The 13,543-nt window shown below is 38.9% G+C and overlaps 2 protein-coding genes and 1 long non-coding RNA gene across 3 annotated transcripts in view; 1 reads left to right on the forward strand and 2 right to left on the reverse strand.

The window, feature by feature from the left end:
- The window catches only part of Tasp1 (Taspase 1), a 272,831-nt gene that overhangs the window by 250,919 nt on the left and 8,369 nt on the right, over positions 1–13,543 (forward strand). The gene's annotated exons all lie outside the window — the stretch shown is intronic.
- The window catches only part of defl (Integrator complex subunit 7), a 438,395-nt gene that overhangs the window by 94,837 nt on the left and 330,015 nt on the right, over positions 1–13,543 (reverse strand). The gene's annotated exons all lie outside the window — the stretch shown is intronic.
- LOC137502858 (uncharacterized) lies at positions 2,860–9,259 on the reverse strand. Its single transcript, XR_011018891.1, has 2 exons — positions 8,508–9,259; positions 2,860–8,372 (listed from the first exon to the last, which is right to left on the reverse strand). It is a non-coding gene; the product is annotated as an uncharacterized lncRNA (long non-coding RNA).

Here is a 13,543-nt window from a genome sequence, read left to right on the forward strand (position 1 = left end):
ATGATAATAAGGATAATGATGTTGATCAAAACAGTAGTAAAGGGAAAGTGGAAGAAGAAGAAAATTCATTGCCATTACAGCTTGATGATTTTACTTCATTTCCTAAGCCTACTACACGTTCTGTCGCAGTGCAAACATCTCAAGAAGAGATGCAAGGTAAAGAAAAAGGAAATTTCAACGCTTCATCGCTATCGAAACAAGTTAAGTTTGTACCTAGAAACGCTACTGCTGAAGCAACGTACTCGTAAAACGTTTACAACTGCTAAGAGCCTATCATGATGCTGGTTACACACAGTACAAAGAAGATATTTTTGAAATAGAGCATGAATTACGTCGTATTGGTATTATTAAGTAAGCGCTTACCCTCACCTAAGTCATCCATCTGTAGTATATAGTCGATCGAGTAGCTATATTCGTATAGATTATTTCCCAACATTCTCCATCCCTTAGGGTGTTAACTCCGCCTCTAATTGTAGAGCCGGTCTCAAGCCCGGATAAAGAGAGGAGAGGCACCCTAGCCCTTTAGCCCTTTTGCCCATTAGCCCTTTAGCCTATTAGCCCTACAAGGAATGTGCGGTAATCTAATCTTCTTAGAACAAAGGTATCCCCTGACATGTTCTAAACACATGTTGTATCGAGTACAGTGTTCTATTTTAGTCTTGATCACTTATTTAGGCCCGTATTCACCAACGTCGGTAACTTTGGCTGTTATCTTAGATTTCCAAAACTCGGATAATGTTATTATCTCGGATAACGGTTGCTTCCGTATTCACCACAGCATTTATTATCTCGGTTTACGAAACCCAAGATTTCCTTGCAATGTGAATTTGAACGTAGAATTTTTCATACTGCCGCACGGAAAACAAATGACTACGCACTGCCGCCATTAGCGAAAATATACAAGTTGTTGAGTGTTTTGGAAGTGTTTGAGATATTATTGCTGTTTTTCGTAATTTTCTCGTCAATCATGTCCGCTTGTGAGCTGCAGAAACGAAGGAAGAAGCCAAATATGACGTTCCACGAGAAGGAAATGTTAATCAATTTGGTGGCTGAGAACATTCATGTAATTGAAAATAAGAAAACAGATGGTGTAACGACGCAGGTGAAGAATGATAGGTGGGGAAAAATTGCCATTTCGTTTAATTCCCAAGATGAGTCTGTTCGGGACGCTGCAAATTTGAAGACAGTTTGGGAGAACATGAAGAAAGCTGCCAGGAAAGCATCAGCGGACAGAAAAATGGAAGTGTTGAAAACAGGTGGGGGCACTAATACGTTTATTAAAAGTGACCCTATTCTGGAAAGAGTAATCGAGCTGATTCGCCCTTCAGTAGAGGGAATGAAGAACCCGTACGATGGCGATAGTGAACCATTAGAGGTGACAACTGTGAGTGATAGGGAACCATTAGAATTAACTATGGACATTGGTACCAGTAATGTAGTTGTTTTGGAAGAGGGGTGTGGGGAATCTAATATGGAGGCTGAAGCAGTGCAGTTGGATTGGAGCGACTATACTTCAAATATGCTAAAGTCTTCAATACATCCAGCTCTGAAACCGACTACAAGCTGTAATGAAAGTGACTCCCATAAAGTGAGCAGTGTAGACTTCAACATTTCCCCAGCCCCTCCAGTGTCAATTTCTCCAAGGTGGGCTAAGCGTAGAAGGCCAACGCTTAGCAAATCAGAAGAACCCTTGGCAAAAGTCCACAAATTAAAAGCTGAGGCGATAACAAAGTGCACGGAGGAAGCAACGCAGGAACACTTGTGGAAACAGGAGCTTCACTCTCTTCGTTTAGAGCAAGAGAGAGTAAAGCTGAAAATTGAACAAGTCAGACTTGAGAGGGAGTATGAACTTCTGAAGCAAGAGAAAATCAAAACAGAATTGTTGGTGAAAAAACAGTAAAATGAGTTCAGCTGTGTTATGTGTTTTTAGTTATTTTGTGTGTTGCTTCTTATTTAATTCTTGGTGTGTTTTAGTTATTTACTTTGTGTGTTTCTTATTTAATTGTGTTTTTTCTTATTTAATTCTGGGTGTGTTTCTTGTTATTTGTTTCCTTAATTGTACAGAGAAACAGAAAATACATAAATATTATAGGCTATTCTAAAAAAAAAAAATCTGAAAAATTAATCTTCCCAGTTTCGCTATATAATACTGTCATATGTAAGAACAAACTAAACTAACATCATTATGTAACATTTGTTCTTGTACAATACCACAGCATTCTATAAAGTACCAGGTTGGACTACACATTGATGCAACCTCTCACTGATAACTTGTTGGCCAGCTGGCACTTGCATTCTGCTGCTGTTGCTGCTCGTAAATAATTCTCTGATATCATGATTAGAGAAATAACTCACTAATGTCATAAGCAACAAATTGAATGCTGTTTAACATAGCACTGAAGGCACACATTATTAATTTATTTGAATAGCCTGATGAAATATTTTTTCAGGCAATTGCATTCTATCCTACTTGGTCGAAATATAGGTCATGCCGAGACACATACTGTTTCACTGTTCTCCATTTAGGCCTAACTAATTTAAGAAATGGAACAAACTGAATTTGTACAAGAAGTAGCTAAATCCAAACACCATAGGCATTAAGATAAATTCTTACCTTAAACTTACCTGATGTTGGTTATTTAATATTTTTTCATGATAATTCTAATCTCAGTGCTACTGTAGAAATTTCTTTAATATAGCCTACAAGTGTTGGACACGCTGAGAAAATGGAACAGTTTAAGCCTCACAAATTATTTGTTCATCATTTCTTGACCTTATAGTAATTTACCATAATAAGGTAGTGAAGGCATTAGTGATGAGGGGCAGCTGGAATACTAGTTAAGAATGTGGAAAATGTAATTAGCTGTTCTAACATACTTTATTTACATATTAATCAACTTCAGAATGACACAACAACAACAATATAGTAACCAAATATTAATAGACACTTTTAAGCCTCAAAAATCATTTCAGCAAAACTTAAGTAGGAAAAGTGACTTTTATTTTAGAGCTAAGGGTTCATTATCCAACCTCACAAAATACACTATATTTGCTTTTGTAACCTAACATAGTGTGTCATTTTCAGTATTGCTGACATCATTAGCCATTGCTTTTCTTGCTTGTTTTTGTTTTCACTGAAATTTATGCAATTCCTAGAATTTGACATAGATGTCATTACCAACTAATGGCTCAATAAAACCTCCTAAATCAACAAATTAATGCACACACACACACACATACCGAAAGAAAGTATGCTTATGCTGAAAATAATTTAGATAACCTTTCTAACCCCTAACAACTTGATTCATGCTGTACAGAAACCAACGGTAAAAAGTTATATTCATCTCACACCTGTGCACACATTTCCTCAGTTGCTAGCAGTTCTTATGAACAACGTACATCCCTAACAAGAAATGAACACCCAACAGTATGTGCAAGTTGTGCAGGCTGGGATGCACTGTGTTATTTTTTAGCATCATTTCTTGATAAGATTATAATAAGTTATACAAAGTACTGCAAAAAAAAGTGGGAAATATTTTCTTTTATTGAAGTGACAGTTATCATTTCTCAACCTTGTTTAATGTGTGGCAATATTTATAAAATGGAGTTATCAGCATGTTTTGAATCATAATACAATATATTTTCGACCACATGTACATATAGTGACATCAGATAGTTGCTTTGTTTTAATAAGTTCAGTAGTACAGCAAGGAGGAACTGATGTAGTTTACGCTTTGTAAAAATATACTTTGTGCAAGCACCATCCTAACTGCAGAGTCATTTCTGGGAATACTTGGACACCTCTATTTAACACACAGGCTACGTGCATACATCTTCAATATAGACTGTTATGCCTTTCAGCAGTCAGTCTGCAAGCCTCCATAATCCTCTTATTCTTAACTAACTGTGGACTCATTCAGTTCCATTCCACTTGTACTTAAATCATTAGAAACTTAATCGAACCATCGTCGCCTTATTTACCTTCTACAACTTTTCTTCTTCTTTTTTTTTTTTTTGCTTTACGTTGCACCAACACAGATAGGCCTTAGGGTGACGATGGGACAGGAAAGACCTAGGAATGGGAAGGAAGCGGCCGTGGCCTTACGGTACAGCCCCAGCATTTGCCTGGTGTGAAAATGGGAAACCACGGAAAACCATCTTCAGAGCTGCCGACACTATATCCTGGATGTAAGCTCACAGCTGCGCTGCCCTAACCACACAGCCAACTCACCCAGTTTCTACAACTCTTACCCTCCAGGACCGAGTTAGAGATCTAACATGGTGTGCCTTGGATGATGTCACAATTCAGTAAACAGTGCAGGCAATGTTGGTGCATTAATGTACACAGTACAAACATTGTATTTTATGTTTGAGACTGGCCAAAAGTTGAATTTGATTTGCACAACAAGGAAAGGAAGTCTGGAGCATAAGCCCCCAGGTTAGCTGCCGTGAAGCAGCCTCCAGCCCTCTATTATACCCTGTACAAAACCACTGGTCTGCTCTGGATAGGCCAATGGTCTGGTTACATACCAGTTTCAAAGCCTAGCTTCCAAAAATATACTCTTGCTGGTCAATTGCTTGAAGTTGCAGGTACATTTCTTCTGGCACAAGAAAATTAATTTTGTTCCTGACACTTCCAGACATCTGGCACACGTTGCACAACAAATGAACAGGCCTAAGTTTATTAACCTATGACTTATTAAAAAGTCTATGAATTTCACTTATCACTAGTTATTGTAAATATGTCAGAGATTCAGTACAAGCCACGACAATTTTAAACTGGGCGCTGCACTTATTTTGACCCAATGTGGCCAGACATGATGCGAGCTCTATCAGAGACAACAGCAAACTTGTCTTCATTACAGCCAGGCAATATCAACAAAGAAAATGGTCGCATTCCCTACATTTACACAGTCTTGGATTTACTTATTCTGTGTAAGAAAGAATACTTCTAGGTGGGGGTTTGTGCATCCTGACTAGCATAAAGGAAGGATCTCTCCTCGCTGCTACTTCTGGTACCACTTCGCATAATTTTTACATGATTTTCCTGTATCCTAAATAAGCGGTACCTGCCATTTCATGAAATAAGTTATCTACCAAACTGACCATTTGTCTTTCCAAACTGTTAGACAGCCTTATGGTTCAAGTTCAGTATTCAATAACATGTATGTCCAACCCTTGTCCTGTTCCTCTATGGAGTCTGGTATGATGCGAGATGAATCTTCGTAGCAAGGTTTTCATGGCCGGATGCCCTTCCTCCCATCAGAGGAGTTAATGAGATATGATGAAGTGTATGGCGTTTAATATGATAGTAGGAAGGGAAAGGGTGAAACCTGGTGCTGGTACATACTCTACTACTCCTGTCGACTAGCACCACAGGGTCTCCTCAAGGCTTTACATCCGCATCCAATACACAAATCGCCATCAACAGCGTCATATGCCCTCACTCCATGTGAGCACTGCAAAGAGGTTTGGAATTTAATCCATGATTTTGGCATGCAATGTAGCGATTAGAAATTGTATACCAGCACCTACCCTGCTGGCCAACATTCTGATGGTGATACTTTTTTTCAACCAATGGGTCTCAAACTGGCCAACCACAGTGTCAGATTGTATAGACTTCAATGCCTTCACGATCATGGCCACCGGACAGGTATCAGTATTCAATAACATATTTCTTTAGATTTTTATAAATATCCCTAACTTCTGAGAATTTTGCATACAAATACAAATATACTGTCATCAAAATTATCAAACTAAGGCATAAGTCTTGCTGGCATTTTTCAGATTAAACCACTTACTATGAATGCTCTTGAAGATGTGCACAAAATCAAAGGTGGATTTCCTGTATAGAGTATTGAAATGAACATATTTTACATTCTGCAATTCAGAAAACATTTCTATTTATGTTGTTAAAATCAAGACTTGAAAAACTTTTATTGTTATGGGTTTTTACGTCCCACTAAACTTTTACAGCTCTCGGGAGATGCCGAGGAGATGGAATTTGGTCCCGCAGGACTTCTCTTATATGGTAGTAACATAAATCTACTGACACAAGGTGACATATTTGAGCACCTTCAAATATCAGCGGACCACCAAGTTGGACTCAGAAGGCCGCGCTCTACCATCTCAGCTACTCAACCCAGCCCTTTACTTTTAATGAACGCCAGTACTTCCCATGGAAGCATTAACAATTCTGCAACAGTAAGGTTTTTCACTGGAAATAACCCAACAATTTCCTTCATATGACCATCATATAGGCTTTGATTTTCTGTAGCCATTACGTTATGATAGTTTTTCTTGAAAATGTTTCCCTATCGGATCAGTTACTACTGTACAGAGCTGAGAAGAGAGGATCCCTGAAAGAGCAGTTGCATGTGGGGGGTTAGGGGGAACTGAAGGTGAAGAGGAATGGCAGGCAGGCAGATGACCTATTATTGGCTTGCGGCGAGCAATATCTGATACCACTCTCGATGAAAACAATGAGAGGTTTGAGAGCACTGGCTACGACGACAAGGGGTACCATGTTGTGTTAAAATGCGCAGAGCGCAGGTATAAGACTTGGACTGAGGTGATAAAACCAATAGCTATTTAAAATTCATCAACTTTCTAGCTGCTCATAGCCATATCGTACCTAGGCTACCCCACTTCAACTGCGAACTCAGTCCAATAGTTGCATGGGCTAAAGTAAAACAGTATGTTTAGTGATGCTAGTGACCTTGGTGTGAATATCATTTTGAGAGCTAAGCAAAGAAGTTATCAAGATACCAGCAGTAACAAAAGATGTCTGCGTGGGGTATAGCTGTCATGAGTAGTACTGACAGAGACAGGATTATTGAAGTCATGGCAAACTAGTTAACAGGAGTGAAGAAGATTCTAATAAATTATCCTCCTCCAACAAAACTTATTCAGACTTGGCTTCACCCTTGTAAAGCAATTTTTCATCTTAAGATGTAGCCTATAATTTTTTCCAAATCATTTTCATATTTTTATTCTGCTGTGATATGATTAATATTATCATTATTACTATGACTGCAATATTATTCACTCATACAGCAATCGAGAGACCTGGTACTTTGAAACGGGCAGAAAGGTCTAATATAATAGCCTATAACGGAGAGAATTGTGTAAAACGTACCAATAAAATTTTAGGCCTTTCTTTTGCATCAAGAGGGATTTTCAGAAGATTAATATAAATTTATGTGAGTACAATCTGGTCAGCCTGCGTCAATCATTGTTGTACTTTAAAGTCTTGGATTCCATTCGTAGATATTTACAGAACCAATGTTTCTGGGCCAAGCAGTAGCAATACCTCCCTCGCCTCTGCTTCACCATCAAGAATCTGATCATCTCGTCAGCTCCATACAATAAGTACTCCTAAAAAATAATTCCTATTTTCACTTTCGAAAGAAGGAGAGAGATGGGGCTTTCTTGAAAAACTCTGGAGATACTTTGGATGTGGTAGCTCAAACCAAACTTATATGAAATAAATTTCATGGTTAAAAGCTTGTATGTAAGAGAAATTCCACATTTTCAATAATTCAGAATATGTATTTTTCTATTGAAATACATTTGGATTACAGTGGAATATGTTTCGTCCCTTTTTTTGGGACATTTTCAGCCACGAAACATGTTTCACCATAGTCCAATTGTATATTAATAGATAATACATATTTTGAAGTATTGAAAATGTGGAATTCTCTCAAATATATTTGAAATAAGGTTATTCATCATAACAAGAAAACTGTTCATACAACACAAAAGCAATAAGGATCGTACCAAAATTGTAAGATTTTTACATACCAAGAAAAATTTGTTCTAATAAAAATGTTAGCTGTTTCTGTACATTTTCACACAAATAAATATTAATTACAAGTGACCCGGTCATCTTTTCTAATGCAAATCATCATCATTATTATTATTATTAATTATAGATTGCCTAAGAGTCATCTGTTCTAAAATTCAGTATTATTCTCAGCAGAATCATTGCTCCTGTCAACATACCTTGTTAACAAACTTTGTAGCTGAAACCACCTCTGCTGCTTCCCTTGTGACATTATCCAAGACAAGTGAAAAGAAGTCATTATATGACCATTCACACACACTTGGATTCCCACATTAGTATCTATTTTCACACACTATGGGCACATTTATAAATTTTTATAACACAAAAACTCTTGCAATCATTCTTTATAAACAACTCCCACTCGTCCCCAATATCTTTCTTTAATCCTTCCAGCTTGGTTTGTAGTTCAAATATTCTGGTAGACCTGGGAATAGTCTTGTAATCACTTCTGGTTTGACAAGACATCTATTTCTTCAAAATTACTGTAATTACTGTAGCATTCCAGAATACAGCACTTTGGTGCCATCTGAAAATCAAGAGAATACTATAAAACATCAACATAGGCTAGATAATAAAATCTAATTACAATAATACAACATGTACTTCATGTTGAATGCTGTATGTAAGCAAGAAACAAAAACAGTGTTTCTTTCCTACTTACCTCTTTATCTTTGTGAAGTTACAACAGTACAGAGGATTATCACTGTGACAGTACTGTGTTGTTATTGCCGTAAAAGACTTCTAAAGTAGGAATCAATTATTGTTCGTCTAACAAGACTGTCACGGCGAGGTATGCCCTGTTGATCCATTCGTCTATCAATCTGCCCTTCTCCTAATAGTTCATCCCACGGTGTAGGTAGCTGTAGATGTGGATCATCTGGAGGCAGCTCTTCTCCAGCTTGACGCAAGATATTATGAAGAACAGCTGTTGCAATTATCACAGGAAATACACAATCTAACGTGACATTCATTCCCAAAGCAAGAACTGGGAATCGTCGCTTCCATATACCAAATGTTCTTTCTATCACATTTCTTGTTCTTATTTGTGATTCATTATAAAGATTCTCTTCTGGTGTTTGAACTGCATCCAGTGGAGGCATTAAATATGGTCTACAGGGGTAACCTGCATCTACCAGCAATACTGAATCTCTGTAGATACCTTGCTCAAATCTGGCTCGTTCTACACAATTATTGAAAATAGTGCTGTCATGACTACTGCCTGGCCATCTAGCTACAATGTTGGAAAATTCCATGTTAGAATTACACATTCCTTGGACATTTAAAGAAAAGTACATCTTTCTGTTTCGAAAGAGCTCTGCTTCATTACCACCAGGGGATCGTATCCGAATGTGGGTACAGTCCATTGCCCCTATCACCTTTGGAAACCTGGCGATATTATAAAAGTTAATCTGTGTTCGATGTATAGACTGAGGTGTTTGAGGAAGATTAATATAGAGGGGTCGTAAAGCTGCTATGGCTGCGCTGACTCGATGTACAATTCTAGATGCCATAGACTGGCTCACCCCAGCATAATCTGCCACACTAAGCTGACCACTTCCAGTAGCGTAATATCTTAAAGTAAGCAGAAGCTGATTTATGGGTGAAACAGCTTGATTCCTGAAAGGATAGAAAGACAATCCATACAGTTTTCATATGATAAAAAATGGGATGTACTGATAAGCACTGTGGTTACCTAAATATGCATGTTTGTACAGTACTAACTTAAGACAAGGGTGTAACTTTTTAGTGAAGAATTAAAGAAATTGCCTTATTTATCGAGTGAAGTATACCATGCGTAGGCTATAATGCCTGAAGACCTAACAGTCCTAGAGCAGGTAAAAACAAGTTTCCCAAAGAGAGCAATATGTGTAGCGAAGTCTACATCAACAAGGCTAATTTATGAACTGGCAAAATAACTTTTCTTCACAGTGGATCTCAAAGTGAGACTGCAGCTCCCGTCTACTACGGTTTCAGAGAAATATGTAACTGACAGATGAAAAGGTCTGGTATCTGGGAAGAATTATATTTCACAGAGGCAATGTTAAAGAGAGAAGGGGCAAAGGCACACTATGACCAGGCATACAGTACTGTAACACAGATTATTTGTGCAACTAATTCATACCATTCACTGAATGGCAAGTGTATTTGTGAACTCTGACCAAAAGTACAACAAATACCATTCACTTCACTGGCTGAGAAGAACCATGTTACTTATTGACTACATCAATTATTAAAATTAGTACTGTCATGTCTAGGCCTACTGTAATGCCCGGTCATCTAGTCACAATGTTGGAAAATGATTAGGCCTACTTGTAATTGTAATACAGCAAAGATACCGTACTGAACTTGACTTGCAAAAATTCCTTTTGCATTATTTTGTTAGTATGTTGATACTAGTACGAGGTCAGTTCGCGGTTAACGTGTAAAAGTACGTGAAAATTGAATGGATGAATGCAATTAAGCAAAATAACAGAATTTGCAATAAGAAATACGTAATTTAATTAAAACACGTATAAATCACCGGTATTCATATCGGTAATATTTACATTTCGGACAGTGTTTATAAGATAAACCATGAACTGAGTTGTAAAGGCCTATACTAAAATACGACAACAAGGCCAAACCTATTTATACCTTTTCTTTTTTGGTTACCGGTATGCCTGTCACTTGTTCAATAACCACGAAAGAAATTGTGCAACGTACTTCACTCAAAAAATATACAACATTCCTTAGTTCTTCAATCGTGTACCGTACAAGATATAAACTATAATCGAGAATTCGCCTTACCTATTTGTTAGAAATTCCAGGTTATGTTCAATCTTGGATAAGACTGACAGTGTCGAAGCTTTAGATAACCTAAAATGAGTCTGAAAATCAATGTCGTCGTAGTCCTCGAAGTATGTCGCTTGTTCTTTTATCCACCTAGGGCGTTTATTAACTGCATAATCTTGATCATATTCCTCGTCGCTGTCATTTTCCCTTTCAATCAGATGTTCCAGCCGTCTACGAGCTGCCATTTTGGAATGCTATTATCTTAGATTTCCCATTTTACCGGGCAACCAATCTCCGGTAAAATTTTAAACCGAGATAATACCCGTTATCCGAGATAATGTTGTTGGTGAATACAAAGTTAACTGTTATCTCGGTTTACGTAGCTTTTAACCAAGATAAAAGCTTTTACTCGTGTTGGTGAATACGGGCCTTAGTGTTCTAAACACTTCAATCAATGTTCCGATCACATGATAAAGTTAACGGTATAGAGTACAGTGTTCGATTCTAGTCTTGTTATGTTTCTTTAGTGATTTGCAAGTCTAAACATGCATAATGACGTCATCACTGCAGCACGTGCTTACTCTAGATATCCCGATGCAGGTTTAAACTTGTTCATTAGAGCTATGCCTTGACATAACAGGAGGCCTTAACAGCTTATGTATAGCCGCTATTGTTTAAAGATAGCTGCTGTTAAGAAAAAGCACGTAGAATTTTTCAAATTACCTGCCACCACATTTCAAACGTATGAGGTTTAGTGCTGTAAAGATACCTGCACGATGCAAAGCTAGCTTTCTTCATCAGAGCAGCCACCATCTTGTGTGAGCACCTCTAGGCCGTATCATAAGGAGCGGTGTATATTCACCGTCTTGTCGCTGCTACCTTGCGCAAGCACTCCTGGAGCGTCTCATAAGAGCAGCAGCCATCTTGTGCAAGCGCTCTTAAGCTGCCTCATAAGAAGCTATGTATAGCCGCCATCTTGTAGAATTAGATAGCTGCCAATGCCAAAGGGCCTAAGTAGGGATCGAACCGTCGATCTCATCATTAGACTATGTTTTTCTTGTTCCTGATACTGCAAACCTACGTAACAGGTGGAAAAATTTTATCCGTTTTGCTCTACGATGTACCGTTTTCGAGATATTTAACATTTTGCATTTAAGCCCCAAATTTAATGAATCGAACTAGCATGACACGTTAGCCTCTAAGCTAGCTTTCTTCATAAGAGCAGCGGCCATCTTGCGCAAGCAGCCTTAAGGCGTCTCATGAGGAGTCGTGTATAGCCGCCATCTTGCGTCCGCCATCTTGCGCAAGCATCCTTAGGGCGTCTCCAGCCATTTTGTGCAAGGAACCTTAAGCCGCCTCATAAGAGCAACCGCCATCTTGCGCAAGCATCCCTAGGGAGTCTCATAAGGAGCCTTGTATAACCGCCATCTTACGCAAGCATCCCAAGGGCGTCTCATAAGAACCTATGTATAGGGGCCATCTTGCATAAGCACCTTTATGGAGTCATGTATAGTCACCATCTTGTGCAATTAGCGTCGAGAGATGGCTGCTGTAGAATTTTTCTTTTTAAATTATCTGCCACCATATTTCAAAGGTATGTACCTAAAGAGTGTAGCACTGAGGTTTGTGATGTAAGATGGCGGATGACAGCTGACAGAAAAGCGTGTGAGTTTGTTTACTAAACAAGAGCACGTGGAATTTTTCAATTTGCCGCCACCACATTTCAAAGGTATCTAGCTAAAGATGGCAGCACGGTGCTCTCTTGATTAAAGATGGCGGATGACAGCTAACAGAACTTTTCAAATTGCCCGCTACTACAGAGAGCAGCACGGTGCTCTGTGGATTAAAGATGGCGGATGACAGTTGACGAAATTGCCCGCATGATAGCAGCACAGTGCTCTATTGATTAAAGATGGTGGATGACAGCTGTCAAAAAAAGCACGTGGCTTTGTTTACTAAACAAGAGCACATAGAATTTTTCAAAATGCCGCCACCACATTTCAAAGGTATCTAGCTAAAGATGGCAGCATGGTGCTCTCTTGATTAAAGATGGCGGATGACAGCTAACAGAACTTTTCAAATTGCCCGCTACTACATGTCGTAAAGAGGGCAGCACGTGCTCTGTAGATTAAAGATGGCAGATGACAGCTGACGAAATTGCCCGCATGATAGCAGCACAGTGCTCTATTGATTAAAGATGGTGGATGACAGCTGTCAAAAAGCACGTGGCTTTGTTTCCAAACAAGAGCACGTAGAATTTTTCAAATTGCCGCCACCACATTTCAAAGGTAACTAGCTAAAGAGCGCAGCACTGAGGTTTGTGATGCAAGATGGCGGATGACAGCTGTCAGAAAAAAGCACGTGAGTTTGTAAAGCACGTGGAATTTGCCACCGCCACAAAGAGGGCAGCACGGTGCCCTCTTGATTAAAGATGGCTGCTGTCACGTGGAATTGCCTGCCACCACAGGTATCTAGCTAAAGAGGGCAGCACGGTGCTCTCTGGATTAAAGATGGCTGCTATCAAAAAGCATTTTTCAAATTATCAGCCACCACATTTCAAAGGTAAGTAGCTAAAGAGGGCACCACTGTGCTCTATGGATTAAAGATGGTGGATGACAGCTGTCAAAAAAGCACGTGGATTTGTTTACCGATTCAAATCTCGCGCTAGTAAGGTTAAGTTGGTAGCACTAAGGTTTAGGCCCATTAAGATGGCAGCACTGCGGATGACAGGTGACGAATTTGCAGCTACTGCGATAAAGAGGGCAGCACGGTGCTCTGTAGTTTAAAGATGGCGGATGACAGCTGTCTAAAAAGCACATGGCTTTGTTTCCAAACAAGAGCACGTGGGATTTGCCGCCACCACATTTCAAAGGTATCTAACTAAAGAGGGCAGCACTGTGCTCTGTTGATTAAAGATGGCGGATG

Source organism: Anabrus simplex, chromosome 13, assembly GCF_040414725.1.
Source record: "Anabrus simplex isolate iqAnaSimp1 chromosome 13, ASM4041472v1, whole genome shotgun sequence".
NCBI classification, from domain to species: Eukaryota; Metazoa; Arthropoda; class Insecta; order Orthoptera; family Tettigoniidae; genus Anabrus; species Anabrus simplex.